Source organism: Muntiacus reevesi, chromosome 14 (assembly GCF_963930625.1).
Source record: "Muntiacus reevesi chromosome 14, mMunRee1.1, whole genome shotgun sequence".
NCBI classification, from domain to species: domain Eukaryota; kingdom Metazoa; phylum Chordata; class Mammalia; order Artiodactyla; family Cervidae; genus Muntiacus; species Muntiacus reevesi.
In genome coordinates, this window is record NC_089262.1 from 33,916,636 (window position 1) to 33,944,195 (window position 27,560).

Below are 27,560 nucleotides of genomic sequence, written 5' to 3' on the forward strand. Positions count from 1 at the left end.
TGGCTAAACAACATACCTCACAAGTTAGGTTATGAAGGTGGACAGCAGAGGCTTTGTATGTTCACCCACTTTATTTCAGCTGAGTGAGCTACCTCAGACATTCAATTGCTCCATCAAAGGACAGATACATTTGATAATGCAAAGACTAACTTATACTCCCAATGGCATTTGACAATTAACTGTTGACCCACATCCTCATTTACACTGGACATGATCAATTTTGTACATTTTTCTAACATGCTGGATTTAAAATACATATGGAGAACATCTGTTTTTAATGAGTTTCTGCATTTTGTCTCTTCTTGTTATTATTCTTTGCCCTATGAGTGCATGCTCAGCTGTGTCTGACTCTTTGCAATCCCATGGACTGTAGCCTGCCAGGCTCTTCTTTCCATGGAACTCTCCAGGCAAGAAATCTGGAGTGGGTTGCCATTTCCTTCTCTAAGGGATCTTTCGACCCAAGGATTGAACCTGTGTCTTTTGCATTGGCAAGTGGATTCTTTACCACTGTGCCACCTGGGAAGCCCATTCTTTGCCTTATATGGATGTTAAAGCTGATATGTATTTTCTTTTAATCCACAAAGTCTCCCTGTACAAGGAAACATGGTTTCCATCTAGCCCTGTCCTACCGGAATACACAGCCACCTGTGTCCAGTTCTCGTTCTCTTCCAAACACTGTGTCTGTCTTCTCACAAGGCTGTTCACTCTGCGAAACTGCTCTCCTTTCTTAGTTTTGTGACTGAGCCTGTCGCTATGGTAGCACTGTCTGCTGTAGATGAAAACCTCCTGCAAGGCCAGACCAGGTACGCTTACTTGCTCTGGTCAGCAAGTAGATGCTACTCAAAAAGTGTTACAATTGACAAAGATAGGTTTCAGACTTGGTTTCTCCCTCCCAGAAGAATAAATGGAATATAGGATTCTGACCACAATTAATGTGTAAAACAGGGAGTTTGGCTAGCATCGATGCCAAAGGAAAAATAAGCACTAAAGCAGACAGCAGTCCTCTGCTGATTCAAAAAAACATACTAGCATAACTTCAAATTCATAGCCTGTAGCAGCTTATTAGGGAACTTAAAGTGTCAGCTCTAGTTTCAGATGACCTACGGATTTCTTTTCCACTTTAAAAGAAAGCTTTTCAGGCTATACACATTTCTTTTTAGAGAAATATATGATCACTGAAGACAATTAGCAATTTCTTCAAAAGTATAAAAAAATGACCTATCACCCTTCTATTTAAAGATAACTGCAAAGAACTTAACCTATTTCCTTCTAGTTTATATTTATAGGCACACATATGCATGTATAAACATTATGGTTTTTTCAAAATGAGAATCATAAGATTCTGTATCTTGTCTTTTCACTTTTATCACTGGCATTGGCCTGTCATGAAACATATTCTGAAACCTGATTTTCAATGGCTGAATCATATTCTATTACAGAGGTATATCATGATTTATTATAATAATAAGCTTCCTTCTGTGTACAGACAATGTCTTCACCTGCTCAAGCTCCTGTTTCCTCTTCCTGGGCCCATAGGCTGCTTCCATTTCCCAGCCTCCCTTGCAGTGTGGCTGGACCACGTGACTGAGTTCCAGCCAGTGCAATCTGGGTGAAGGTAACTGGCCCTGGCCTTAAAATCAACCCATGCCAACCTCTCGGCCTCTTTCACTGCTGCAAGTACGTGTGGAAGCCACATGTTCCGGATGCAAGGTGATAACAGGGAAGCAGCCTCTATCCTCGACTCACCACCTGGAACAGAAAAGACAGCTCAACTGGCATCAGGCTATGACTTGAGCGAGAAACAAACCTCTTTGTGTTGCTGCACATAGCCCAGCGAAGTAAATATGTGAATGAAAAACCTGCAAGTTGCTTCCAACTTTCCATTACAGTAAGAAAAGAGCGACAAATCGGTGATACGCAATTATGTTGCTAAAATAAGTAAGCAGTATAGTATTGGAGTTTTCCTGTTTTAAATAAGCAGAGAGTGATTATTTTCTTCTTCATATTTTCCCATAGTTGTATAGTTTTCTACAGAGAACTTTTTTTTTAACTTTTGTAATATTATTGTTTTTTTAATGTATTTATTTTTAATTGAAGGATAATTGGTTTCTACCAAACATCAACCTGAATCAGCTATATGTTTACCCATGTCCCCTCCCACTTGAACATCCCTCCCACCTCCTACCCCTCTAGGTTTTTACAAAGCCCCAGTTTGAGTTCCCTGAGGCATACAGAAAATTCCCATTGATGATCTATTTCACACACGGTAGTGTGTGTTTCCATGTTACTCTCTCCATACCTCCCACCCTCTGCTTCTTCCCCTCCGCCAGCCGTGTCCATAAGTCTGTTCTTAATGTCTGTGTCTCCACTGCTGTTCTGCAGATAGGTTCATCAGTACCATCTTTCTCGATTGCATATACATGTGTTAGTATACGATGATCGCTTTTCTCCTTCTGACTTAACTTCACTCTGTTAATAAGAATGTATGGAAAGAGATAAGCAGCATTATCTGGGGGACAACTCCTGAAGCCGAGGTGTCTGGCCATGGACTTTCTGCAACAGGGCCCCGCTTCCCCATGGGAGGGTCTATGCCCCAGCCCAGCTCCCTGTGGGTTAGGGGCTCTAGTTCCCCCAGTTCTAAGAAGCCAAAGTCTAAAACGGCTGCCAGGAGTCCATATTCTCGGACATGTGCTGCAGAGCCTGCATGTAAACGCAGTTCTGTCTGTTCACGCCAGTCGAAGCCCGCTGGTTGACATGTAGAACTCACAGGCAACACTTCAGATCAGGGTCTCATTTTTGTTGTTGCTAATCATTGTATTTTTTTAGAACTTAATATTTTACTAAGTAACATAATTTATATGAATAAAAATTCAAATGATACAAAAAGGAAGAGTTAAAAAATCTCCCCTCTGTCCCTCAAGTGTCTTCCCCAGAGGCAATTAATTTTCTTTCTTTTATATCCTAAAGAGATTATAATTGATTATAACTGAACAGAAGCAGAAGATATTAAGAAGAGGTGGCAAGAATACACAGAAGAACTGTACAAAAAAGATCTTCATGACCCAGATAATCACAATGGTGTGATCACTCACCTAGAGCCAGACATCCTGGAATGTGAAGTCAAGTGGGCCTTAGAAAGCATCACTACAAACAAAGCTAGTGGAGGTGATGGAATTCCAGTTGAGCTATTTCAAATCCTCAAAGATGATGCTGTGAAAGTGCTGCACTCAATATGCCAGCAAATTTGGAAAACTCAGCAGTGGCCACAGGACTGGAAAAGGTCAGTTTTCATTCCAATCCCTAAGAAAGGCAATGCCAAAGAATGCTCAAACTACCACAATTGCACTCATCTCACACGCTAGTAAAGTAATGCTCAAAATTCTCCAAGCCAGGCTTCAGCAATATGTGAACCATGAACTTCCAGATGTTCAAGCTGGTTTTAGAAAAGGCAGAGGAACCAGAGATCAAATTGCCAATATCCGCTGGATCAGTGAAAAAGCAAGAGAGTTCCAGAAAAACATCTATTTCTGCTTTATTGACTACACCAAAGCCTTCAACTGTGTGGATCACAATAAACTGTGGAAAATTCTGAAAGAGATGGGAATACCAGACCACCTGACCTGCCTCTTGAGTAACCTGTATGCAGGTCAGGAAGCAACAGTTAGAACAGGACATGGAAAAACAGACTGGTTCCAAATAGGAAAAGGAGTATATTAAGGCTGTATATTGTCACCCTGTTTATTTAACTTACATGCAGAGTACATCATGAGAAACACTGGGCTGGAAGAAGCACAAGCTGGAATCAAGATTGCCGGGAGAAATATCAATAACCTCAGATATGCAGATGACACCACCCTTATGGCAGAGAGTGAAGAGGAACTGAAAAGCCTCTTGATGAAAGTGAAAGAGGAGAGTGAAAAAGTTGGCTTAAAGCTTAACATTCAGAAAACTAAGATCATGGCATCTGGTCCCATCACCTCATGGGAAATAGATGGGGAGACAGTGGAAACAGTGTCAGACTTTATTTTTGGGGGCTCCAAAATCACTGCAGATGGTGATTGTAGCCATGAAATTAAAAGACACTTACTCCTTGGAAGGAAAGTTATGACCAACCTAGATAGCATATTATAAAGCAGAGACATTACTTTGCCAACAAAGGTCTGTCTGGTCAAGGCTATGGTTTTTCCAGGGGTCATGTATGGATGTGAGAGTTGGACTGTGAAGAAAGCTGAGTGCCGAAAAATTGATGTTTTTGAATTGTGGTGTTGGAGAAGACTCCTGAGAGTCCCTTGGACTGCAAGGAGATCCAACCAGTCCATCCTAAAGGAGATCAGTCCTGGGTGTTCATTGGAGGGACTGATGCTGAAGATGAAACTCCAATACTTTGGCCACCTCCTGTGAAGAGTTGACTCATTGGAAAAGACCGTGATGCTGGAAGGGATTGGGGGCAGGAGAAGAAGGGGATGACAGAGGATGAGATGGCTGGATGGCATCACCAACTTGATGGGCATGAGGTTGAGTAAACTCCGGTGTTTGTGATGGACAGGGAGGCCTGGCGTGCTGTGATTCATGGGGTCACAAAGAGTCAGACACGACTGAGCGACTGAACTGAACTGAACTGAACTGAACAAACCCCCAAAAATAACAAATGTGGCTCTTCATATTCTTTGATTTTTAAAGATATTACCATAAAAAATAAAAGCAAGTGATAAAAAAACGAATCTGCACAGATAGGTCTAAAATGAAAAACTACAAGCCCTCCCTACACATTACCCCCATTCTTAGCCTTTCTCCCCAAGAACATTCAGTCACCGAATTTCTTGTAATCCTCCTCCAAACAGGCTCATGCATATATGCCATAAACACTAACAAATTAAATAGATACATGGACATACCACATATACATTTCTGACTCTTTTTTCACTTAATTGAATATCTTGGACATATTTCCACAGCAGCTCATAAAGCACATAATCTTCCTTCCTTTCCTTTGAAAGGATGAATCATAGTTTTCAATAGCCTTCTATTGGATCATCTTCAGTTTGTCACTAGTTTTTGCTATTACACTGTTTTTCCTACCATCACCCCATTTCCCCCACAATGTTTTTCTAATGAGCATCTGTGTGTGTTACAGTTCTGCAACTATGAATGTTTGTAAGTCTACATTTCCAGCTAAGTGAATATTATTACTTTTTTCTTCCTGAAAAGAAGGGGTATTTTCAAAGGAAATGGTCTATTGTCATTCTTTGCTGAAACATTTATACTTTCATCTTTAGGCATCATGTTCCAATAATTTCTAAGAAAACAACTTTTATGATTATTTTTGCTACAAAATCTAGTAACATTAATTTAATAACATTTTTTTTTCCTTCTTGGGTTTTTTAAATTAACTTGATTATTTTGTATTGAATTTAAATGAACATTTCTCCCTGGCCTGTTTTCAAAAAATGCCCTGGGAGAATATTGGAAATAAAAGCAAAAATAAACAAATGGGACCTAAATGAAACTTAAAAGCTTTTGCACAACAAAGGAAACTATAAGCAAGGTGAAAAGACAGCCCTCAGATTGGGAGAAAATAATAGCAAATGAAGAAACAGACAAAGGATTAATCTCAAAAATATACAAGCAACTCCTGAAGCTCAATTCCAGAAAAATAAATGACCCAATCAAAAAATGGGCCAAAGAACTAAACAGACATTTCTCCAAAGAAGACATACAGATGGCTAACAAGCACATGAAAAGATGCTCCACATCACTCATTATCAGAGAAATGCAAATCAAAACCACAATGAGGTACCATTACACGTCAGTCAGGATGGCTGCTATCCAAAAGTCTATAAGCAATAAATGCTGGAGAGGGTGTGGAGAAAACAGAACCCTCTTACACTGTTGGTGGGAATGCAAACTAGTACAGCCACTATGGAAAACAGTGTGGAGATTTCTTAAAAAACTGGAAATAGAACTGCCATATGACCCAGCAATCCCACTCCTGGGCATACACACCAAGGAAACCCGATCTGAAAGAGACACGTGCACCCCAATGTTCATCGCAGCACTGTTTATAATAGCCAGGACATGGAAGCAACCTAGATGTCCATCAGCAGATGAATGGATAAGGAAGCTGTGGTACATATACACCATGGAATATTACTCAGCCATTAAAAAGAATTCATTTGAATCAGTTCTAATGAGGTGGATGAAACTGGAGCCTATTATACAGAGTGAAGTAAGCCAGAAAGATTAAACACCAACACAGTATACTAACGCATATAAATGGAATTTAGAAAGATGGTAACGATAACCCTATATGCAAAACAGAAAAAGAGACACAGATGAACAGAACAGACTTTTGGACTCTGTGGGAGAAGGCGAGGGTGGGATGATTCGAAAGAACAGCATCGAAACATGTATATTATCTTTGGAGAAACAGATCACCAGCCCAGGTTGGATGCATGAGACAAGTGCTCGGGGCTGGTGCACTGGGAAGACCCAGAGGGAGAGGGTAGAGAGGGAGGTGGGAGGGGGGGATCGGGATGGGGAATACATGTAAATCCATGGCTGATTCATGTCAATGTATGACAAAACCCACTACAATATTGTAAAGTAATTAGCCTCCAACTAATAAAAATAAATGAAAAAGAAAAAAAAATGCCCTGGGAATGTGGAAATTAGCTAGTTAGTTAAGTTGCTCCGTCATGTCCGACTCTTTGCGACCTGAGCTTTATTCCACAGTGACTAAGCACCATCAAATAATTGCTGTGAATGAATGAATTGAATGAAAGAACCTACATCTTAAAAGCTGACAAGACTGGATATAAAGGTGAATAACTTTAGAAAATTTTCATTTTAGTCTAGATGAAATTTAAACACAAATGGAATCAGATAAAGATATACCTTATCACAACTCCCTCAAATAAATTTTGCTTTTGGCATTTCAACAAAATCACAGGAAATTCAAGGACAAGTTTCACCAATCCTCCTTTCATTCCCCAAACTCTTTCCTTAGTGGTATTGTGTTATATGAGCTTTCCTGCTGACTGAGATGGTAAAGAATCTGCCTGCAATGCAGAAAATGTGGGTTTGATTCCTGGGTTGGGAAGATACCCTGGAGAAAGGAATGGTGACCTGTTCCAATATTCTTGCCTGGAGAATGTCATGGATAGAGGAGCCTGGCAGATTACAGCCCATGGAGTCACAAGGAGTTGGACACAACTGAGAGGCTAACACTATTACTTTTTCATCATGTTATTAGTACTCACAAATTTTTATTCTAACGTGATGTTTAAGTTAATAGATTAACCTTACACAATTCCAGCAGGCTTTCAGCAGTTTCCAGATTGAAGTCTAAGGCAAAAATATTTGAATCTTTGAAAAACTGGATTGTTTCAGAAGAATATTTTATTGGAGAGAGAAATCTACCCTAGGAAAGTGGGGAAAAAAACAAGTTCCTTCTATTTTCTCCCAATAACTTCATCATTTAGTACTTCAAAATATAACTGTAGGGAGTATCCTTTCAGTCATAGCTGAGTAGCTTTCATTAAACTGCCCCTCCTACACACAACAGTATCAAACACTAGGAAAAATACAAATAAAAAACACATAAAAAGCAGTGGAGAACTGACAAAAACAGTAAGATTCTGGAAGAGAATTAACACTTGGAACAAGGGAAAGAGTATGGAGTGAGTTTCCCATATTTTATGGCTCTTAGCCTGAGACCCTGCAAGTCTTGTGCAGTGTGAGGGTAACTAAAACTCTGTTAGAAAGTCTACAATATTTCTGGCTTGAAGAACCAGAGGTCAGAGTTTGATGCAAACACATCGTTTGGAAAATAAAGTGAGAAACAGCAGAAAAGAAATAGCTAAAGAAAAAGCTTATATTCTGTGCTTAAACTTACATCATTGATAAACTATGAATCATGACTGTACCCAAGACAGAATTCAAAACAGCCTAGCTAAAACCAAGCCCCCCACCAAAAACAAAAAACAAAAACAAAACCGTGAATTTGGACTTGAGCTGCTATACTGCAATCAATAGCTTTTTTGCAGTTTGAGTCTAACCACATTCTGCAGCTGCTCAGTTGCTCAGTTGTGCCTGACTTTTTGTGACCCTATGGATTGTAGGTCGCAGGTTACTCTATCCATAGGATTTTCCCAGCAAGAATACCGGGGTGGGTTGCCATTTCCTCCTCCAGGGGATCTTCCCAATCTAGGGAATGGACCCACATCTCCTGCATCTCCTGCACAGTAGGCAGATTCTTTACTACTGAGCCATGGGGAAGCCCCTAACCACATTAACTGCCCATTTAACAAAGAAAATCAATGTCACTGGAGGAATGTAACAGAATCCACTTTCATAACATAATATTTACAATGTCCAGGGTGTAATCCAAAAGTACTTGACAATCCAAAAATAAGTAAACAAACCAGGAAATGTGATACATTCTCATTCGAGCCACAATCAATATAGCCTGATTCTAAGATGTCTAGATGTTAGAATAACCAAGTAATGCTCTAAAAACAGTAATTAGAAATATGCTCAAGGAGGTAAAGGAAAATATGCCCAGCATGAGCTAAAGGATAATAAATATCAGGAAAGAAATAGAAAATATATATAAAAAAGAAAAAATTGAGAATGAAATATACACTACCTATCATACAAAATTTAGTAGATGAATTTGTTAGCAAAACTAAGACGAGAGAAGAGGAGTTAGTAAGCTTAAATAAAGTTTGATAGAAGCTTTCCAGTCTAAAAAACACAAAGAAAAAAAGTAAAAACAATAAAGTCCCAGGGCATTTGGGACTATATGAAGGGAGAGGTCTAACATATGAGTAATTGGATTCTAGGAGAGAGATGAGAAAGATAAAAGAGTAGAAAAAAATTTGAAGAAGTACTAGTTGAGAGTTTCTCAAATTTGGTAAAAGACATAGATTTACATATTCAAGAAGCTCAACAAATGTCAAACCTGATGAATAATGATAATAATTTTTAAAAAATCTCTAAACACATCATTGTCATACTGACAACCAAAAAGAAGGAAAAAATATTGAAAGTAACCAGAGAAAAATGACAGATTATATATAGAGGGGAACAATAATTTGAATAATCGACAACTCCTCAAGAGAAACAATAGAGATCAGATTATCATGGAACAACATTTTTAAAGTTTGAAAGGTAAAAGCTGTCAACTGAATATCCTATACCCAGCAAAAACATCCTTCAAGGATGAGATGAAGTGAAGTGTCAATCACTCAGTTATGTCCGATTCTTTGCGACCCCATGGACTATAGCCCGCCAGGCTCCGCTGTCCATGGGATTCTCCAGGCAAAAATACTGGAGTGGGTTGCCATTCTCTTCTCCAGGGGATCTTCATGACCCAGGGTCCAACCCAGGTGTAGATTCCAGGCAGATTCTTTACCATCTGAGCCACCAGGGAAGCTGGATGAGATGAAGTAAAGACATTAAACACACACACACACAACTAAGAGAGTGTATCTCCATATCTGCACTTAAAAATGCTAAAGGAAATTCTTCAGGCTTAGGGAAACAAGAGCAGATGAAAACTTGGATCTTTGGGAAGACTGAAGAACACTGGGGTAAAGGTAAACATGTAAATATAAAAGACTTTTTCCTCTTAGTTTCTTTAAAATACATAATACATGCCAGTTTCATCTTGTCATAAACATAATACATTTTATAACTATAACATAAAGGTCAAGAAGCATGGTTAAATGAACTTGGTAGGTGAAATGGTTTAATATTATCTCAAGCAAACAGTAAAAATTAAAGATGTATATCTTAATCCATTAGGCCATATACCAAAAAGTTCTGTAAAGAGGAACAACAAAAACCCAAAAGGCAAATTTAAAATAAAATTCTTTTAAAAATTCATATGATGAAAAGAAGGCAGAAAAGGAGAAACAGAAGGACAAAAAGCAGGGGGAATGAAAGAGAAAATATATAGTAAAGTGATAGGTTTAACTCAATCATATCAATAATTACCTTAAATGTAAGTGCTAAACACTATCAAATTAAAATACAGAGAATGTAGTTTTTAAAAAACTTCCAACTACATGCTCTCAATAAGAGATGCTGTTTAAATATCAATATGAACATGACTATAGATTTATTTTAGGTCAAGTTTAGCAAATCATTTTCAAAAGTTTCCAAAGTTCCCACCTGACTCTCCCTTAAAGTACTTCCTTCCTGACTGGATTAATGTTCTGTCCTGTAGTATTAATTGCTGTGCTCATTTTTATTAATCCCCATAACCACAGGCCAAAAGAATAAAAGCAGCTATCCAAGAAAACACATATTCAACTTTATCCCTAAAGCTCATGGAGAAAAAAAAAGATCCAAAATGCTTCCCTGGTGGCTCAGACAGTAAAGAATCCACCTGCATGAGACCTACGTTCAATCCCTGGGTTCGGAAGATCCCCTGGAGAAGGGAATGGCTCCCCACTCCATTATTCTTATCAGGACTTCCCTGTAGCTCAGATGGTAAAGAATCTGCTTGCAATGTAGGAGACCTGGGTTCGATCCCTGGGTCAGAAAGATCCTCTGGAGAAGGGAATGGCAACCCACTCCAGTATTCCGGCCTGGAGAATCCCACGGACAGAGGAGCCTGGCAGGCTTACAGTCCATGGAATCGCAAAGAGTCGGACACAGCTGAGCAACTAACACTACTACTCTGGTCTGGTTTCTGATGATTTCTGGAATAAGGTGTGAAAACTATTGGAATACGCAGGAGACGGTGGAATGTGTAGAAAGAATCACTTCTTCAACCAATCTTCCACTAATAATTTAGTTCAAGCAAGAACCTCCCTTAGAACTATTAAGGATGCTGTTATCCCTCACTTAAATCCACTTAACAGACACTGAAGGAAAGCAATTCAAACGCAAGTATTTAAAGGAATCCTCTGAAAGTCTAAAATATGAAAGCTCCATGGGGCCCTATAACATTCAACATCTTGCTTTGTCATTGTCAGCTCCCTTTTTTGTTTGCTTTTGATTTTTTAAAAAATATACATATTTGGAAATGATAACTGTCTCAGGTAATCAAGATTTATGATATATTTTAGATTAGAAACTTTTCAAAATTCCTGTTTTGTTTTTTGCAATATAAGAATACATTTACCAAATAACATTTTATCTTTTTTTTCTTTTCTTTTTTTCTTTTATTAGTTGGAGGCTAATTACTTCACAACATTTCAGTGGGTTTTGTCATACATTGATATGAATCAGCCATAGAGTTACACGTATTCCCCATCCCGATCCCCCCTCCCACCTCCCTCTCCACCCGATTCCTCTGGGTCTTCCCCATGCACCAGACCCGAGCACTTGTCTCATGCATCCCACCTGGGCTGGTGATCTGTTTCTCCATAGATAATATACATGCTGTTCTTTTGAAACATCCCACCCTCACCTTCTCCCACAGAGTTCAAAAGTCTGTTCTGTACTTCTGTGTCTCTTTTTCTGTTTTGCATATAGGGTTATCATTACCATCTTTCTAAATTCCATATATATGTGTTTGCTGTAATGTTCTTTATCTTTCTGGCTTACTTCACTCTGTATAATGGGCTCCAGTTTCATCCACCTCATTAGAACTGATTCAAATGAATTCTTTTTAATGGCTGAGTAATATTCCATGGTGTATATGTACCACAGCTTCCTTATCCATTCATCTGCTGATGGACATCTAGGTTGCTTCCATGTCTTGGCTATTATAAACAGTGCTGCATGAACATTGGGGTGCACGTGTCTCTTTCAGATCGGGTTTCCTTGGTGTGTATGCCCAGAAGTGGGATTGCTGGGTCATATGGCAGTTCTATTTCCAGTTTTTTAAGAAATCTCCACACTGTTTTCCATAGTGGCTGTACTAGTTTGCATTCCCACCAACAGTGTAAGAGGGTTCTGTTTTCCCACACCCTCTCCAGCATTTATTGCTTGTAGACTTTTGGATAGCAGCCATCCTGACTGACGTGTAATGGTACCTCATTGTGGTTTTGATTTGCATTTCTCTGATAATGAGTGATGTGGAGCATCTTTTCATGTGCTTGTTAGCCATCTGTATGTCTTCTTTGGAGAAATGTCTGTTTAGTTCTTTGGCCCATTTTTTGACTGGGCCATTTATTTTTCTGGAATTGAGCTTCAGGAGTTGCTTGTATATTTTTGAGATTAATCCTTTGTCTGTTTCTTCATTTACTATTATTTTCTCCCAATCTGAGGGCTGTCTTTTCACCTTGCTTATAGTTTCCTTTGTTGTGCAAAAGCTTTTAAGTTTCATTTAGGTCCCATTTGTTTATTTTTGCTTTTATTTCCAATATTCTGGGAGGTGGGTCATAGAGGATCTTGCTGTGATTTATGTCGTAGAGTGTTTTGCCTATGTTCTCCTCTAGGAGTTTTATAGTTTCTGGTCTTACATTTAGATCTTTAATCCATTTTGAGTTTATTTTTGTGTGTGTGGTGTTAGAAAGTGTCCTAGTTTCATTCTTTTACAAGTGGTTGACCAGTTTTCCCAGCACCACTTGTTAAAGAGGTTGTCTTTTTTCCATTGTATATCCTTGCCTCCTTTGTCGAAGATAAGGTGTCCATAGGTTCGTGGATTTATCTCTGGACTTTCTATTCTGTTCCATTGATCTATATTTCTGTCTTTGTGCCAGTACCATACTGTCTTGATGACTGTGGCTTTGTAGTAGAGTCTGAAGTCAGGCAGGTTGATTCCTCCAGTTCCATTCTTCTTTCTCAAGATTACTTTGGCTATTCGAGGTTTTTTGTATTTCCATATAAACTGTGAAATTATTTGTTCTAATTCTGTGAAAAATACCATTGGTAGCTTGATAGGGATTGCATTGAATCTATAGATTGCTTTGGGTAGAATAGCCATTTTGACAATATTGATTCTTCCAATCCATGAACACAGTATGTTTCTCCATCTGTTTGTGTCCTCTTTGATTTCTTTCATCAGTGTTTTATAGTTTTCTATGTATAGGTCTTTTGTTTCTTTAGGTAGATATACTCCTAAGTATTTTATTCTTTTTGTTGCAATGGTGAATGGTATTGTTTCCTTAATTTCTCTTTCTGTTTTTTCATTGTTAGTATATAGGAATGCAAGGGATTTCTGTGTGTTAATTTTATATCCTGCAACTTTACTATATTCATTGATTAGCTCTAGTAATTTTCTGGAAGAGTCTTTAGGGTTTTCTATGTAGAGGATCATGTCATCTGCAAACAGCGAGAGTTTCACTTCTTCTTTTCCTATCTGGATTCCTTTTACTTCTTTTTCTGCTCTGATTGCTGTGGCCAAAACTTCAAACACTATGTTGAATAGCAGTGGTGAGAGTGGGCATCCTTGTCTTGTTCCTGATTTCAGGGGAAATGCTTTCAATTTTTCACCATTGAGGGTTGTGCTTGCTGTGGGTTTGTCATATATAGCTTTTATTATGGTGAGGTATGTTCCTTCTATTCCTGCTTTCTGGAGAGTTTTAATCATAAATGGGTGTTGAATTTTGTCAAAGGCTTTCTCTGCATCTATTGAGATAATCATATGGTTTTTATCTTTCAATTTGTTAATGTGGTGTATTAAGTTGATTGATTTGCAGATATTAAAGAATCCTTGCATTCCTGGGATAAAGCCCACTTGGTCATGGTGTATGATTTTTTTTAATATGTTGTTGGATTCTGTTTGCTAGAATTTTGTTAAGGATTTTTGCATCTATGTTCATCAGTGATATCGGCCTGTAGTTTTCTTTTTTTGTGGCATCTTTGTCTGGTTTTGGAATTAGGGTGATGGTGGCCTCATAGAATGAGTTTGGAAGTTTACCTTCATCTGCAATTTTCTGGAAGAGTTTGAGTAAGATAGGTGTTAGCTCTTCTCTAAATTTTTGGTAGAATTCAGCTGTGAAGACATCTGGTCCTGGGCTTTTGTTTGTTGGAAGATTTTTGATTACAGTTTCGATTTCCTTGCTTGTGATGGGTCTGTTAAGATCTTCTATTTCTTCCTGGTTCAGTTTTGGAAAATTATACTTTTCTAAGAATTTGTCCATTTCATCCAAGTTGTCCATTTTATTGGCATAGAGCTGCTGGTAGTAGTCTCTTATGATCCTTTGTATTTCAGTGTTGTCTGTTGTGATCTCTCCATTTTCATTTCTAATTTTGTTAATTTGGTTCTTCTCTCTTTGTTTCTTAATGAGTCTTGCTAATGGTTTGTCAATTTTGTTTATTTTTTCAAAAAACCAGCTTTTAGCTTTGTTTATTTTTGCTATGGTTTCTTTAGTTTCTTTTGCATTTATTTCTGCCCTAATTTTTAAGATTTCTTTCCTTCTGCTAACCCTGGGGTTCTTCATTTCTTCCTTCTCTAATTGCTTTAGGTGTAGAGTTAGGTTATTTATTTGGCTTTTTTCTTGTTTCTTGATGTAAGCCTGTAATGCTATGAACCTTCCCCTTAGCACTGCTTTTACAGTGTCCCATAGGTTTTAGGTTGTTGTGTTTTCATTTTCATTCATTTCTATACATATTTTGATTTCTTTTTTGATTTCTTCTATGATTTGTTGGTTATTCAGAAGCGTGTTATTTAGCCTCCATATGTTGGAATTTTTAACAATTTTTTTTCCTGTAATTGAGATCTAATCTTACTGCACTGTGGTCAGAAAAGATGACTGGAATGATTTCAATTTTTTTGAATTTTCCAAGACCAGATTTATGGCCCAGGATGTGATCTATTCTGGAGAAGGTTCTGTGTGCACTTGAGAAAAAGGTGAAGTTGATTGTTTTGGGGTGAAATGTCCTATAGATATCAATTAGGTCTAGCTGGTCCATTGTGTCATTTAAGGTTTGTGTTTCCTTGTTAATTTTCTGTTTAGTTGATCTATCCATAGTTGTGAGTGGGGTATTAAAGTCACCCACTATTATTGTGTTACTATTAATTTCCTCTTTCATACTCGTTAGCGTTTGCCATACATATTGCGGTGCTCCTATGTTGGGTGCATATATATTTATAATTGTTATATCTTCTTCTTGGATTGATCCTTTGATCATTATGTAGTGTCCTTCTTTGTCTCTTTTCACATCCTTTATTTGAAAGTCAATTTTATCTGATATGAGTATTGCGACTCCTGCTCTCTTTTGTTCTCCGTTTGTGTGAAATATTTTTTTCCAGTCCTTCACTTTTAGTCTGTATGTGTCTCTTGTTTTGAGGTGGGTCTCTTGTAGACAGCATATATAGGGTTCTTGTTTTTGTATCCATTCAGTCAATCTTTGTCTTTTGGTTTGGGCATTCAACCCATTTACATTTAAGGTAATTATTGATAGGTGTGGTCCTGTTGCCATTTACTTTGTTGTTTTGGGTTCACGTTTATACAACCTTTCTGCATTTCCTGTCTAGAGAAGATCCTTTAGCATTTGTTGAAGAGCTGGTTTGGTGGTGCTGAATTCTCTTAGCTTTTGCTTGTCTGTAAAGCTTTTGAAATCTCCTTCATATCTGTATGAGATCCTTGCTGGGTACAGTAATCTAGGTTGTAGGTTATTCTCTTTCATTACTTTCAGTATGTCCTGCCATTCCCTTCTGGCCTGGAGGGTTTCTATTGATAGATCAGCTGTTATCCTTATAGGAATCCCTTTGTGTGTTATTTGTTATTTCTCCCTTGCTGCTTTTAGTATTTGTTCTTTGTGCTTGATCTTTGTTAATTTGATTAATATGTGTCTTGGGGTGTTTCGCCTTGGTTATCCTGTTTGGGACTCTCTGGGTTTCTTGGACTTGGGTGGCTATTTCCTTCCCCATTTTAGGGAAGTTTTCAGCTATTATCTCCTCGAGTATTTTCTCATGGCCTTTCTTTTTGTCTTCTTCTTCTGGGACTCCTATGATTCGAATGTTGGGGCGTTCCACATTGTCCCAGAGGTCCCTGAGGTTGTCCTCATTTCTTTTGATCCTTTTTTCTTTTTTCCTCTCTGTTTCATTTATTTCCACCATTTTATCTTCTACCTCACTTATCCTATCTTCTGTCTCCATTATTCTACTCTTGGTTCCCTCTAGAGTGCTTTTGATCTCATTCATTGCATTATTCATTTTTAATTGACTTTTTTTTATTTCTTCTAGGTCTTTATTAAACATTTCTTGCATCTTTTCAATCTTTGTCTCCAGGCTATTTATCTGTAACTCCATTTTGTTTTCAAGATTTTGGATCATTTTTATTATCATTACTCTAAATTCTTCTTCAGGTAGATTCCCTCTTTCCTCCTCTTTTGTTTGACTTGGTGGGCCTTTTTCATGTTCCTTTACCTGTTGGGTATTTCTTTGCCTTTTCATCTTGTTTAGATTGCTGTATCTGGAGTGGGCTTTCTGTATTCTGGAGGTCTGTGGTTCCTTTTTATTGTGGAGGTTTTACCCAGCGGGTGGGGTTAGACGACTGGCTTGTCAAGGTTTCCTGGCTAGGGAAGCTTGCGTCAGTGTTCTGGTGCGTTGAACTTGATTTCTTCTCTTTGGAGAGCAATGGAGTGCCCAGTAATGAGTTTTGAGATGGGTCTATGTGTTAGGTGTGACCTTGGGCAGCCTGTATGTTGATGTTCAGGGCTATGTTCCTGCGTTGCTGGAGAATTTGCGTGGTATGTCTTGCTCTAAAACTTATTGGCTCTTGGGTGGTGGTTGGTTTTGGTGCAGGTATGGAGGTTTTTGGACGGTCTCTTATTACTTAAAGATCCATGTAGTCAGGAGTTTTCTTGTGTTCTCAGGTTTTGGGCTTAAGTCTCCTGCCTCTGGATTTCAGTTTTATTCTTCCTGTAGTCTTAGGACTTCTCCAACTATACAGCACTGATAATAAAACTTCTAGGTTAATGGTGAAAAGATTCTCCCCCGTTAGGGACACCCAGAGAGGTTCACAGAGTTACATGAAGAAGAGGAGAGGGAGGAGGGAGATAGAGATGAGCAGGAGGAGAAAAAGGGGGACTCAAGAGGAGAGAGACAGATCTACGAAGTTGTCTGTTCCCAGAGTGTTCGCCGTAGCCCAGACACCCACAAAGATTCACAGAATTGGATTGGGAAGAGGAGGGGAAAGGAGGAAATAGAGGTGTTCTGAGGTAGGAAACAGAGAGTCAAGATTGGGAGAGAATAATCAACACACTCCTGAATAAAAATGGGAGCTGAATATTGGATTCTTAAATGTTCACAATTTATATCATATACTGAAAAACAAAAATTAAAAATCTAGAGTAGAGGTTAGACTCTTAAAAATACTATATTAAAAACAAAAACCAAAACACACAAAAAAAATTTTTAGAAATATATATATGAAGTTTGGTTTAAAAATAGGGCTTCTCTTTTTTTTCTGTAAGGTTATAGTGTATTGAAAATGAAAATTAAGGAGTAGTAGAGGAGTACTAGAGGACTTTAAAAGAAATAAGAGAAAAAGAAAAATAGAAAATAGAAGAGAAGAAGAAAAAAAAAAGAAGAAAAAAAAGAAAAAAAGAAAGAAAAAAAATTGTTTTTCCTAATTAAAAAAATCGTAAAAATCTATGAAAATGAAAGTTAAGGAGTAATGGGGGAGTAATAGGGAATTTTAAAGGGAAATAAAAGAAAAAAAAATTTTTTTTTCTTACAAAAAAAAAAAAAAAGTAAAAATATATCTAGGAATTTCTCTGGAGCTGTTGCGGTCAGTGTGGATTCGGCTCAGTTTCAGATAGCTCCTCGTTCCAGCTTACACTTCCCCATATCTACAGGCCCTTCCGGTGTAGTCGGTGTTTTCCTCAGGGATTTTAATCTGTTGCACTGGTCCCTTCTGAAGCGGTTCCCTTTGTTTATTTGGCTTCTGTTGCCGGTCTCTTCAGGGCCTCACTTCCGCCCTGACACAGGCGGGCGGAGGTGGACTCTTATTCAGGTAGCTAGTTCCGTCGCACTACGGGGAGGGGCTGGCACTCCGGGGAAGGGCTGGCACTATTTTCTCCGTCTGCGCTGCTCAGGCTCACGGCTGCTCATTATATGGAGCACGACCCGCGCTTCGCGCGGTTCCAGCCCTCAGGTGATCCACAAAAGCGCGGAACACAAAGCTGTGCCTGCGTTTTGTCCCTACGACGCCCGAGTGGCTCAGGCAGCCAGGCGCTTGACGGGCGCTCTCTCCCCGAGTGCGGCGCGTCTTCTGCCCTGCACAATCCCAGCCTCAGTTTCCACCCGCGCCAGTCGGGTGCGCGCCCTCTGCCCTCCGCGTCCCCAGCCCCAGTCCCTGCGTGTGCCCTGTGTCTAGCCGTGACCCTCCTGGCGGATGTGGACCGTCCAGAATCTCGGTAGGTCTTCTATTAGAAGGTGGAGGCCTGTTTGCAGTGCGGTAGGGGATGCGGTCCTTGGGGCAGAGCCTGCCCCCTTCCCCTCCCCCCTGCCTCCTGCCTCGGGCGGGGCTGGACCAGTCCACAGCCTGCGAGCTCTTCTCGGACTTTCTCGGTCCCTTTGTTCTGCGAATGGCTGGCAGTGTGTTCGGGCCGGTTAATTTTCTCTCTCTCTTTTGCTGTCCCACAGTTCACGATGGCAACTCACAAAAGCTCCTTCCAATTGTCCTCAGGGCACTCAGGCCCGAACCCTGCCCCAGGCAATGCCGCCGGCTCCTCTCCGTTCCGCCCCCACTTGCTGGTGGCGGATGCGGGCGTCTGGGGTACTTTTCTGCTGGGAGTTGCTTTTAGGCTCATAATCTGTGGGTTTTATTTATTGTTTCCCTCCCATTCAGGTTGCCCTCCAAGATTCACCCGCCAGTGCGAGGGTTTCCCGGTGTCTGGAAACGTCCTCTATTAAGACCCTTCCAGGGACGGATCTCCATCCTTAGCTCTTTTGTCTCACTTTTTATCTTTTATATTTTGTCCTACCTCCTTTTGAAGACAATGGGCTGCTTTTCTGGGCGCCTGATGACCTCAGCTAGTGATCAGAAGTTGTTTTGTGAAGTTTGCTCTGCGTTCAGTTATTCTTTTGATGAATTTGTAGGAGAGAAAGTGGTCTCCCCGTCCTACTCCTCCGCCATCTTGGCTCCTCCCCCAAATAACATTTTAATTTCCATTGTTTTCTTAGAAATAATGTCAATGTCACCAACAATCATAACCAGAGAAGCATGCTTTAAAACCTAAAAGTGAATCTTTACAATATCAAATGTGATCACACCCAAAAAGAAATAGAGAATTCTTATACATGAAGGTAATTGTAAATCATCATCCACTACTTACCTGATGAAGCCACTTTCTTCAGAAAACTCCCAATTCCTTCAAATTCCATCAGTCTGGTTACCAAATACTGCCAAATATGTAATTATAGATATTTGTAGCAGTTGAACAAATAGAATAATAATTTATACTCACAACTTACACACATTATTTCTTACGTCTGTATCTATGTGCATGATAAGTTGCTTCAGTTGTGTCCAACTCTTTGCGACCCCATGGACTGTAGCCCGTCAGGCTCCTCTGTCCATAGTGATTCTCCTTCTATATCTACATCCATAGACAGATCTACGTAATATTCCTGATACTTATAGAACTGTATTTCCCCTGAGAAACTGGATAGGGTAAGGCTAACTAACACTCCACTCATGCCTCTCCTGTCATAGTGTTGCAGCAAAAATGGAAGTGAGTGAATGGCCTTTGGCACATACCAGCCAAACAGGCCTGCAAGAGTTAAAACAATCTTGGTCATTCTTTAGCTGTTACTACTAACAAACACTTGTAGTTGGGCTTGTCTTTCACAAAGCAAATTACTCTCTGACTCCATAAAGATTATACCCCCACACCTGGCATTCTTGTTCCCCTACAATCGTTTGAAGCATTCTGCATTTCAGAAAAAAGGCCATGGGCCAATTATTTCAGGGAAACCAGACCCGGTTGCTGAGTTGCCTCAGGCCAGCTGTAGCTGTTTTGAAACTTTGCAAAGAAAGAATAAAACTGCCAGACCTTCATGAGGATATAAAACCTTTTCCCCAGAGATGGGGCACAGTACTTGAGGTGCTAGCCTGCTACACATTCCCCTTTGCTGGGCAAAGATAAAGCCATTTTTCTATTTCCTCCAAACTCTGTTTCCATATTCTTTATTGGTACCAGTGGACAGAGGGCCAAGATTTTGGCAACAATAGTTACATATATCAGAGAAGGCAATGGCATCCCACTCCAGTACTCTTGCCTGGAAAGTCCCATGGACAGAGGCTGGTAGGCTGCAGTCCATGGGGTCGCTAAGAGTCGGACATGACTGAGCGACTTCACTTTCATGCATTGGAGAAGGAAATGGCAACCCACTCCAGTGTTCTTGCCTGGAGAATCCCAGGGACGGGGAGCCTGGTGGGCTGCCGTCCATGGGATCGCACAGAATCAGACACAACTGAAGCGACTTAGCAGCAGCAGCAGCCGCAATTACATATATATGAGACTTTAAGGTGAAAGAGGGTAGATGAGGAAGGATGGATCAAGAATCATTCCCAGGTTTTTTGATTTGGTATCTGAGTTAAAGGTTGGGGCATTCACTTAATATAAGAGAATCAAAGGTGGAAAAGTGAAGCATTTGAACTTGAACATATTGACTTTGATGTACAAATAAGTTGGTCTGGAGTTCAGATGAAATAATTGCAATGGAGAGGAAGATTCAAGGGTCATCAGAGCACAAGTGACAATGGAAATCAGGAGCATGGACATGATCATTCGGGAGACTGTGTGGATTCAGAGGAGAGTCAACAATCGAGCCCTGGGACAGGCCAACATCTAGGAGACAGATGGAGAATGAAAAAGGGACAGGGAAATGATTAAAGGAAATTTTCGTATATTGAGGTATTTAGGGAAGTCATTCTGGCTTATACACAAGTTAACCTGAATTTAATGCTAACTAAAACAGCCTGTCTCTGACACAGAGAACTCAAACAGGAGCTCTGTAACAACCTAGAGGGGTGGGGTGGGGACGGAGATGGGAGGAAGTTTCAAGAGGGAGGGGGACACATGTATACCTATGGTTGATTCATGTTGATGTTTGGCAGAAACCAACAAAATTCTGTAAAGCGATTATCCTTCAACAAAAAAAAAATTCAGAAAAAAAACATTGTCCATCTGCTTTAATTATGAAAGAAAAGGGCACTGACCAGAAGAATGTCCATGTTAAAAATAAAGATTAAATGCATCATTAAATGCCTCCATTCCTGGGATACCACGGCTGATACTCCTTCAATAACAAGACTCCCTTTCCAGGTGCCAAGGCCATACTAACTCCCTATGTACATGCTGATCTGTTTTTTTTTTTTTTTTAACCTTAAAGGAATGTATCCCTGACTTGTTTAATGTTCTTTGCTTCGACAACATATTAAACTGTACTGAAAACCATACTTCTCTGTACCTTTCTCCTGGCTTCCGCTGCTGGCCAGCGATCCTTGGCGTTCCTTGGCTTGAGACAGAATAACTCCAATCTCTGCCTCAGGAATTACATGGTGTTCCTCCTGGGTTTCTGTGTCCACATTTTCCTCTTCCTATAAGAATAACAGGCATTGGGTTAATCCAGTCTCAACTTGATGAAATTTGAAAAATCTATATTTCCAAATAGGGTCATATTCTGAAATTCTGGGTGGACATGAATTTTTGGAGGACACTATTCAATCATTCTAAGGGAATGATTGCAGATTTACAGATGCTATACTAACTAGTCTCTAGAAAGAGGAGTATGTGCAAGGAATTAGAATGGTGCACAAAATAAGTGAATTTTATGTGGACACCTGTTGAAGGATGTCATCGAGAGAATGTCCCCACTGGTTGACCCTCCAACCCCAGACAACCAGAGCCTCCTTATCCCCTCCCCTGTCCTTGGAATATATGTTCTGCTGGCTGTATCTGTACCAAGAGCCATCTTCAAGGGTGCAACCTTGAGAGAACAATGTGTTGTTGAGATCATGGGGTCTATACACAGGACTGAACCCCATTAAGGCTTCTATATAACTTTTAAGAGTCTGGCAGGTGGGTGAGGAGATTTTGAGATGTATTCATCTCACTACCGTGGGAGACAAGCCTCCTATGTAAGTTCCTGGCTTATTTAAACTGCCACCTACAAAGTCAGGCCTGAATATTCACTGGAAGGACTGATGCTGAAGCTGAAACTCCAATATTTGGCCACGTGATATGAAGAACTGACTGACTTGAAAAGACCCTGATGCTGGGAAAGATTGAAGACAGGAGGAGAAGGGAACGACAGAGGACAAGATGGTTGGATGGCATCACCGACTCAATGAACATGAGTTTGAGCAAGCTCCGGGAGTTGGTGATGGACAGGGAGGCCTGTCATGCTGCAGGCTGGGGTAACAAGGAGTCTGACACAACTGAGCAGCTGAACTCAACTGAACTGAACCAGTCTGAATGGGTCTGCCTCTCCTTGACCTTTGTCTAAGGGGGCCAATTTAGAATTTCACCAGGGGAACTGGAGGGTCCTGAACCAACAGCAGGGAATATTTTGCAAGTTAGTTTCTTTCCATTGTTAGAGGAACCCAAAGCAAGTTAAGACTCATTTAGCAGAAATTCATCGCACTCAGTACTTTTTATTTGGCATGGCATCTGCTCTAAGAAACACTCCTCTGTTCCTATAAAGAAGAAATTAACTTTTTTTTTTTCACTCTATGAAAAAGTCAATCAGAAAGCCTTCCTTACCCTCAGGATCTGGTTTGACAGAGCTTCCATAGCCAGATGACTAAACTAATGGGCTCTTAAAACTCTTAATGAGAGGTGTGGCAAAGAAAGTACCTTACATTTATTTAGACAAGAGTACCTTTAACTTCATTATCATTAAATATTAACTATATGCACCATGGTCTTAGTGGCATCATCAGACACAAACAGTCTAAAAAGAACTCTTTCCCTGGGATGGCATTGGGAGGAGCAATAAACGTGGACAAACATAAAAGTATTTGGGCTTTAAACATAAAATCATTTGGACAGATTCTGGTATTTTGAGCCATTCAGTCAATTCAAGAAATGATTCTAAGATATGATTCATAGGTGGTCCTTCTCCATTACTCCTGAGTGAGTGAGTGAAGTCACTCAGTCGTGTCTAACTCTTTGTGACCCCATGGACTACAGCTTACCAGGCTCCTCTGTCCATGGAATTTTCCAGGCAAGAGTAGTGGAGTGGATTGCCATTTCCTTCTCCATGGGATCTTCTCAACCCAGGGATCGAACCCAGGTCTACCGCATTGCAGGCAGACACTATACCATCTGAGCCACCAGGGAAACCATTACTCCTAGTTATCCCAATCACTGTGGTACTTTGCAGCACCTGAATCTCATCAGGCTTAGTCGGCCAGAGCCAGGTTCCATGGACAAGACTTCAGAGCTGCAGGGCACCCCTGCCCAACACGCCAGCCCCACCAATCTCCCTCTGGGTCCAAGGCTGGCACCACAGCAGCTGTATTTAGATGGTTTCCATACCAGATCCCAGGTGGATATGCCTTTAGCTGTAACTATGGTGGTGATGGTGGTGGTTTAGTGGCTAAGTCTTGTTGAACTCTTGCAACCCCGTGGACTGTGTAGCCTGCCAGGCTCCTCTGTCCATGGGATTTCCCAGGCAAGAATACTAGAGTGGGTTGTCATTTCCTTCTCCAGGGGATCGTCCACACTCAGGGATGGAATCAGGCTCTTCTACATTGCAGGCAGATTCTTCACCGACTGTACCAGGTAAGCCCCCATGTAACTATGAAGAGAGGGCAAATATGCATTTCAAGGGCCCTGTATTTGAAATATGTATTTCAAAGATTAAATGGCATTATTAAGAGAAAAAGTAAGCCCCGTTATAGCACACACAGCTCTCTGTGTAAGGCTACGGGACAGTTCCTGCAAGGGCAACTGCGTCTGCCAGGGAGTTTCTAGGGAGGAAGGCGAACCAGGATCCTAGAACTCAAATTTTATTGCTCTGAACTCCACACAGTCGGAAGTTTGCCTGGAGCGCTTGTCTGTGCCCAAAGAATCTCTGCCGGGAAGCCTAGGGGGTGTGCCTCCAGGCCGGGGTAACAAGTGGCCCCGCGGGATCCCACCCGCTTCGCTCCGCTCTGCTCCGGCCCGAGTGGCCGTAGCCCCCGCCCGGGTGCCCGGCCCGCCGTTTTCGGTTTCCACTTTTCCTTCCCAGGCCTCGCCCACTTCCTTTCCCACCGGTCCACGCCCGGCCGCCGAGGCCCGGGGTCCCGCACCTCTGCAGGGTCCCATCCGCTCTCCCCCCGGGAGACCCAAAGGAAGAGAATTCCTGTGGGTCCCAGGAGTGCCAAGAGTGCGCAGCGAGACGGGAAATTGCAAAAGTCCTCGGCCCTCTGCCCTCCCCCGCGGCTTTCCCGTAACTCCCGCCCCTGGGCGCGCGCCCCGCAGCTGATTCATAGGCCGGGCGCGGGGCCGGCCCTGCACGTCCGCACCCGCCCTCGCCCGGGCCTCGCAGCGCGGCTCTGCAGCCCCGCCGCCGACGACTCGGCCCGGCTCGCGGAGCCCTCGGCCCGCGCGGGGTGAGTACCCGACCGCGCGCCCCGCTCGCCTCCGCGCGCGCCGCCCGCCTCCGTGGATTCTCCGCCGGCCCTCGCCGTCTGGACGCGGCCCGGAGTTCAGCCCCCTGCTCTCCTGCTCGCTGCCCCGGGGCCTCGCGTTTGCTTGGGCTGGGGGATTCGCTCTGCCCGGAGAAGGCGTTTTGAGGGGTCCTCGCCGGGGACCCGCGGCCGGGTGCGTAACTACGCATTCTCGCCAGAGCGCACGCCGCTGGGGTCGCCACGACGGTGCCCACCCTGCGTTTACGGTCCCCATCCCACCGGGTCCTTCGCAAGGCAGTCGGGGGATATTTGTGAGATTAAAATTCCCATTTGACCCACTTCTGCCTCGCTCCCAGCACCCCGAAGTTAATGGGGAATTAATTGCGGTCTCCAGCCTTCCCTCGCGCTCCTTTAACGCCTACCTGACGGTCAAACCTCTCTCGGTCGGCGACCTCCCTCCACCTCCCTCTGTACCTGGAAGCGGGAGGCGCTCACACGCAGGTGCAGCCGAGAAAGTTCTGGGGATGCGGTGGTGTAGACGCCGAGCGAATGGAAGGAGCACCTAGTTGGCTGGTTGGGCGATGGAAGCCTTGCATTTGTAACCGCGCCGCCTCTCACCCTTTCACAGACAGCCCTTTCCTAGGCAAAAAGCAAGGAGGGCTTCAGTAACTTGTCCAAGACCATAGAGCTGGCTTCGGTGGCCGTGACGTCGCGGAGCACTGACAGCCCTTTCTTGATGGTCCCCGGCCTGCTCGTGCCTCCATCCTTCCTGCCTGCCTGTCCTGTGGCCGGAGGCGCAGTACTCAGGGCCACGGGGCTAGGATGCCTGGTAACTGACAAGCTTGAAGACTCTGAACAAGTTTATTCTCCAACCCAAGAGGGATCAGCGTAGTCAGAGGCTACGATAGAACTGAATGTGGTGTATTTAATTTGAGATAGAAGGAAAGAGGCTGTGGGTCTTATTCTCAAGCCTAAACTGACTTTAGGACGTGGGTCAGGTTAGCTTATGGCCTCAGCGTCTGTTTCCTCCTCTACGAAATAATAATTGTTCACACTATGGACCAGGCACTAAGTCCTGTACATATACTAGAGTGATTTAAGCCTCACCGTTGAGGTGGGTAACAGTTTTCCCATTCTGATTTTATCAGTGAGAAAACTGAGGTCCAGAGAAGTTAAGCAACTTGTCTGAGGTCACACAGCTAGCAAGTGATGGAGTCAGGATTTGGCTTTGGAGGCTGCCTGTAACCACTGCCTGTGTCTCAAACGTTAGGACCCTTTGTGGGGTGCCCCCCGCCCGCCCCCCACTTATGGTGCTTCATTACTGTAGCATTCTTTCCTGAAAGTGCGTCGCCTCTCCTGAGCTGCTTTAATCTACACTCAGAGACCCTTGAATCTGAAGGGCACCAAATGGTCATAGTGGCCAGGGGTTTCCAGACTTAGCTGTGCCTCAGAATTATTTTTGGAGTCTTTAAAAGCACTGGACACCAGCCTCAGTTACCTACTCAGAATCTTCAAGGGCAGGCTGAGTTGGGCACCTCCACTGATAACTTTCAGTCTTGTTAGAATGCCTCCAGGGGCAGGGAGCTCACCACCTAACATTTCATTGTTGGACAGGGCTAATTCTCAGCCGTAACTGGCCTCCTTGTGGTAGCTGTCCTGACTCCTGTTATCTCAGCAAATGTGTCTGAACCTTCTGTATCAACGGCCACCTTGGGAGGAAAGGCTCTTAGGTGTCCAGTGAGGACTGGAGCTACACTGGGGAGAATACTTACTTACACTCTGGGTTTTTCCTTCTACCTCTTTAACCTGAGGGGCTGGGGACAGCTGCAGTGGTACTCAGGGGTGTTCCGAAGTCTCTGTTGTTTTTTGTAGCCCATGTGTCCTGAAAAAGGAACCAAATCAGGAAAACGATCATGGTTCTGAAAGAGGCGGTACTGTGATTTGACAAGAGGAAAGAGTGTGTTTTCCTTGTGGGAATGTTGTAGGCTCGAGCAGAAGGAAAGCTGAGCAAGTGTTATCTTACTCACTTTACAGGAACACTGAGCCCTGACCCTGCTTTCCCTGGAGGAAGTCCTTTTTGACATAAAAACATATATGAAATGGGGAAATATGAGACAGATAAATAGTTGTGAGAAATTCCCCTCCCTCCAAGCAGGATTCCTCATAGCTCTGTAGCACAGATTTCTTTTACAGAAGCTGTGTCCTTGTGTTCACAACCCTCTATTGGTTTTCAGAAGTTATTTACTCTAGTTGATCTGTTTTATTTTCTATGTTTTAAAAATAATACAAATAATAAATGAATGTATATATGAAGTAAAGGGGGAAAATGTAGAACTAACTTTGTTATTCCTATTCTCACTCAGAAGAGGGAAATTTCAGGTTGGTACCTATTATGCCAAGACTTTTTTTTTGGTATACATTTGCAAATATACGTATATGTGGTGGTTTAGTTGCTAAGTCCTGTGCGACTGTTGCGACTCCATGGACTGTAGCCTGCCAGGCTCCTCTGTTCATGAGATTCTTCAGATAAGAATACTGGAGTGGGTTGCCATTTCCTTCTCCAATATGTATATATACTATATTTTAGTAAATGTAAATGAGATCTTACTATCATTGTGCAGCTTACCTTTTCACCTCCAAGTCTTAGACCTCTGTCATGTCGGTATGTACTTCTTTTATTAATGTCTACATTCTAAAGTAATAATGTTTATTCTTATTTCTAATTATGTTAGCTAGAGATATTTATTCACCCTTTCCCTTATTAATGGACTTCGAAGTTAATTAAAATTATTCAGCATTAGCAACAGTGCTTCAGGGAAAATGCGAATTCACTTTTGTGCTTAAGCCCGAGTGTAATATCCTAGGAGAGAGATTTGTGAATCAAACAGTTTTTCCATTTTTCAATGTGATAGAAAAAACTCTTAAAATTGCACAGCTGACCCCCCAGGTACTATTAATAATTTAAACTCAGCACATGGGAATTTGTTTTCCTCATCCTTCTTAACACCGGGTATTATCTTTTTGTGTTTAAATTTTCAAATCTGGTGAATGAGTGAAACTCAGTAAGACATTTTAATTTGCATT

General features: G+C 41.6%; 1 protein-coding gene and 1 long non-coding RNA gene across 7 annotated transcripts in view; one reads left to right on the forward strand and one right to left on the reverse strand.

Annotated features, from left to right (window-relative positions):
* Nucleotides 1-179: 179 nt before the first annotated feature.
* On the reverse strand, nt 180-27,318 carry LOC136146319 (uncharacterized). Of its 4 annotated transcripts, none has more exons than XR_010658975.1 (4): nt 24,951-27,318; nt 21,329-21,458; nt 19,189-19,255; nt 180-1,749 (listed from the first exon to the last, which is right to left on the reverse strand). It is a non-coding gene; the product is annotated as an uncharacterized lncRNA (long non-coding RNA). The 4 variants fall into 4 exon arrangements; XR_010658976.1 differs by lacking the exon at nt 180-1,749 and adding an exon at nt 2,327-2,469; XR_010658973.1 differs by lacking the exon at nt 180-1,749 and adding an exon at nt 6,480-9,435.
* Nucleotides 23,627-27,560, forward strand: part of OSMR (oncostatin M receptor) — a 62,542-nt gene continuing 58,608 nt past the window's right edge. Inside the window, exon 1 of one of the 3 annotated variants that reach the window (XM_065905132.1) lies at nt 23,627-23,646. The gene's annotated coding sequence lies outside the window, so the exon portion shown is untranslated. Of the gene's footprint in view, nt 23,647-24,332; nt 24,459-24,539; nt 24,670-27,560 lie in introns of those variants that run through there. The other 2 variants (XM_065905130.1, XM_065905131.1) reach the window with 2 other exon arrangements.